Raw genomic sequence first — 5,000 nt, forward strand, 5'->3', positions numbered from 1 at the left:
CTTACATGAATAAATAGAGCATTGGAATCTTGTCCAGTTCTAATGCTATATATATGTTGTTTTAATCTTAGTTCGAGATTTTTACCAGTTTGACCGTAATAAACTTTATCGCAAATTTTACAAGGAATCTTATAGACACATCCATCAGCATTTTGGGGGGAATTCTTAATCAAAAGTTTTTTTACTGTATCAAGATTTTTGAATACAACTTTAATATTAAAAGTCTTAAGAAGAGAAGGCATATCAACCAAGTTTTCATGGTAAGGGAGAACCAACATATTTTTAGTTGAATAAGGCTGGTTGCCCTTTTTTGGATTATAAAAAGTGTTCCTAGCAACTTTAAAAGATTTATCAATTACATTTCTTGGGTATTTTAAATCATTACCTATTTCATAAATTTTGGATACTTCCTCATCTATGAACTCAGGACTACAAATTCGTAAAGCTCTCAAAAACATTGATGAGAAAACAGACAGTTTGACTCTATCTTGATGCGAGGAATAATAGTGGACATAGGAACAGTTATTTGTAGGTTTTCTGTAAATTTTAAATTTGAATTCATTATTACCCTTAATAATTAAAACATCTAGAAAAGGCAATGAGTTATTTTCTTCAAACTCAACAGTAAAGTTTATAGAATGGGCTAAGCTATTTAATTTTCCAAGAAAATGGTGTATATCTACATTTTTGGGCATAAGACACAAAATATCATCAACATATCTGAACCATTTAGCTCTATTAGGGAGGATTGTGTTAAGCAACCTTGTTTCAAAAAATTCCATGTATAGGTTACTAAGAACAGGTGAAAGAGGATTTCCCATTGCCATACCAAACTTCTGAGTGTAAAACTTATCATTAAATACAAATTTTGCATCAACACTGCAAAGTTTAATAAGTTTAATGATAGTAGGAACAGGCAATGGTAAATCATAGTTAACGAGTTCTTCAGATAAGAAACTTAATAAATCATCAACAGGAACTTTCGTAAACAAGGAAGTAACATCAAAACTAACCATGTTAAAATCATTTAAGTCAGTCAAGGAGCTTAATTTATCCACCAAGTCTATGTTGTTTTTAACATTAAAGTTAGAAATTTTGCCAACAATAGGGCTCAAAATATCAACAAGCCATTTGGATAATTTATATGAAACTGACCCTATGGAGCTAATAATTGGTCTGACTGGATTCCCTGGATTCAACTAAAAATATGTTGGTTCTCCCTTACCATGAAAACTTGGTTGATATGCCTTCTCTTCTTAAGACTTTTAATATTAAAGTTGTATTCAAAAATCTTGATACAGTAAAAAAAACTTTTGATTAAGAATTCCCCCCAAAATGCTGATGGATGTGTCTATAAGATTCCTTGTAAAATTTGCGATAAAGTTTATTACGGTCAAACTGGTAAAAATCTCGAACTAAGATTAAAACAACATATATATAGCATTAGAACTGGACAAGATTCCAATGCTCTATTTATTCATGTAAGAGATTTTAACCATCCAATTGATTTTCAAAAAGTTGAGAAAGTAGTATCAAGCAAGTCCATGGTCGACAGGAATATAATTGAATCTTGTTTCATAAAAAGCAGTTTTGACAATAATATGAATATTTCCTTTGGTTTATATAAATTAGATCCATTTATAATTAATAGAATTTGGGTAGAATTTAATAATACACTGGACAAATAAATAGCTTGGGGGTGAGTTTTGCAAAGGACCTATCCAAGTTGGCTCGCCGCGCGTCACGTGTTTAACCGTTGTGGGATCTGATAGTGAGGTGCTGGCCGGACCCCTTATATAGCTTCCTTGGATGCTTCACTTTCATAGTTCCTTGATAATGTGAGTAGTCACGAAAGCGCTTGGAATTTCTCTATTCTTTCAGAGTGGTTGTTTTGCATATTTTGAAATCACCTGTTTACTGTGATCTTATTGCATATATATACATATATATATATATATACATATATGTACATAAATATATATATATATATATATATATATATATATATATATATATATATATATATATATATGTGTGTGTGTGTGTGTGTGTGTGTGTGTGTGTGTGTGTGTGTGTGTGTGTGTGTGTGTGTGTGTGTGTGTGTGTGTGTGTGTATGTGTATGTGTGTGTGTGTGTGTGTGTGGGGGGGAGGTGTATGCAAGACAAGCCAAGGGGTGGAAATCTTTAGCTCAGGTACTTTCACAGTTCTCAGTGCATCATCATGAGCTATGCAAAGTTGCAAGGCAACAACTGAAGGAGTGACGGGAAAGTTTTCTCAGAGTAGCACAGTGAGGGTTTGTCACCTGCTGCAGTCTCTCTCGGAATGTGACCCGATGGTTTGGTGCCACCCCACACCACCACTACCATCCCCATCCCCCACCCCCATATGGGGTAGGAGAGCTTTGAGAAGTCAAGGATTGTGAAATTAGAAAACATAATAGCCAGCCCCAGGCTTTTTCTAGCCTCTTAGAACAGGTCGTGTTATTTGAGAAAATACGTTTCTCAGCGGATACTATACATATGGATTGTTATTTATTCCGTGTAACTTTTTAAATAAATATAAAAGGGAAATGAATGAGTACTTATGTCCGTTTTAATGTCCTGGTCTGGGTTACTGAATGTTCCCACGGGTACTGAGAAGTATCTCTTCATATTTTCCTTAATATTGTCTATCAGTCTTCTCAGTATTAATTTATATGCCTTATTTGGGAATCTTCTATACTGACAATATTTCTATAATCCAAATTTCTACTTCTAATATCCATTAGCCCCACTACCTATGTTATCACGTAATCTTGTGTACCTGTCAGTGTATGGTACAGTAACAGGTAAACGCGTTATGTAACCATTCTCAGCTGACGTGGCATGATGCTTTGGTTCGTAGACACTGGTCGAGCGTCACCAATCCAACACGAAATCACCTGGCATAATGAGCAATCCTGTGATTTTGTATAGCATTGTTGTTTAAGAATGTGTACAGTAGACTCTACCAAATAGCTACCGAGCTGGTATAACCCATAATTTGAGTTATACATGGCATTCCTGTCATGTTTCAAGAGAGAAGATTCAATTATGTTTCTTTGTATGACAGAACTGTTGGGTACAATAATCTGGGCAGCAGCCCACCTGGGTGGGTGGTTACAGGAACTAACGTGGCTAAACATAATATTCGACTCTAGCCCTGTCCTGACTGAGTATATTGGGCTACTCTGGTTTCCAGAAGTTTATCTGTTTGACCAATATATGAGAGAGAACATTGAGTACATGGAACCTTGTGAGCTCCACCACCTTTGTTGGAGGGTGCGTTTTTAATCAGCCTTTGTTTCACAGTCACAGTGCTTTTGAAAGCCAGGTTTATATTGGTCTTTTTTATTGTCTCACACAGGCAAATCAGGTTCTCATTGTATGGTAAAACTAGTAAATATTTCCTAGCCATCACTTCCTTAGGTTCAGTCCTGTAGAAAGTCTTACTTTCTGACATTAGTGCTGTCTCGACGAAATCCCTAAGATATCTCGGTTTTGTGGCTATGTTAAGTATGTTTCTGATTTTGTTCTCTAAGTACTCTGGACAAAAGAGCACATTCATTTCCTTTCTTTTATTAATGAAAAAAAGTTAAACAGAATAATAGCAGTCATATGTGAAGTATCCACTGAGAAACGTATTTTCTCAAGTCACATGACTTGTTCTAAGTGGCTAGAAAAAGCTTGGAGTTGGCTATTACATATAATTTAATAATCCTTGACTTCTCAAAACTTTCCTACCCCATAAAGGGAGGAATGGTGTTGGTGGGGGTGCTGGTGGAACCAAACCGTTGGCTCACATTTCGAGAGAGGCTGCGGCAGGTCTCAAACTAGCACTGCGCTACTCTGAGAAAATTTCCACTCACTCCTTCAGTTGTTGCCGTGAAACTTTGCATAGTTCCTGATGACGCACTGAGAAGTGTGTAAGAACTTGAGTTAAAGATTTCCACCTCCCGTGGCTTGTCTTGGCCACGCCTTCGTTATAACTCTATTTTAATTTTATTCATTATGCATTTGGGTAACTTAAGTGTTCGTTTCGTTTTGTCATATAGATTTTGAGAAACAACCGTTCTTTTGTTCTGATGCCCCCTTTCCGACCCCCTACCGCTCCCTTTTCCCTCAGCTCCCCTCTGGATCTTTCCATCGTCCTCTGGGGGGCGGTACCCCCCACTTTGGGAATCATCGTATTAATGCATATGCAAGCATTTGATGGCTCTTATACTTCGAATCTATTATGGGGCTATAGAACCCAACATGTATTTATAAGTAACAATTACTTATAAATACATATTGGGTCCTATAGCCCCATAACAGAATCCATTATCATATAAAGAATTTGTGAATTTGAGAATCGTCATTGTTATAGATGTGTAGAATGAGAGAGAGAGTACAGTTCAATGTCAGTTGAGAAAAATAATAATTTGAGAGTATTAGTGTCAAATGGCATAACCATCCCGATAAATCGAGTATGTCTTTTGTTTGTCGAAACTACAGATTTAAGAAATATAAAGAGTAACTGCCATACTGCATACATACATGTAAACACGCACGATCAACTGCCAGGAGAATGGATATGCAATGAATTAAAGAATTCTGGAGAATGTGCAAATTATATCGGAATTTTCACCTTATATGAATTAAAGAGACCGTCTTCATGGCATATACCTGGAGGGTGTGCCGGGGGTCAACGCCCCCGCTGCCCCGTCCATGACAAGGCTTCTAGGTGGATTAGACCCTAATTAACCAGACTACTACTGCTGACCTCACGCACCTCAATGTACGAAATTCAGTTCCCTCTTCAAAACAGCCAGAGGTTTATTGATAATCTCCCGTTATATATGATGTGATGCTGTCGAAGTCCTGAACCCCTGACACTTACTGCTCTTTTTCATAGTATACGCAATGCTTTGTCTGCCAGAATATGTGACAACCATTGCCTTCACACTATGCAGATGGTCATGTGTAAATTATTCATCAGT

Source organism: Cherax quadricarinatus, chromosome 59, assembly GCF_038502225.1.
Source record: "Cherax quadricarinatus isolate ZL_2023a chromosome 59, ASM3850222v1, whole genome shotgun sequence".
NCBI classification, from domain to species: domain Eukaryota; kingdom Metazoa; phylum Arthropoda; class Malacostraca; order Decapoda; family Parastacidae; genus Cherax; species Cherax quadricarinatus.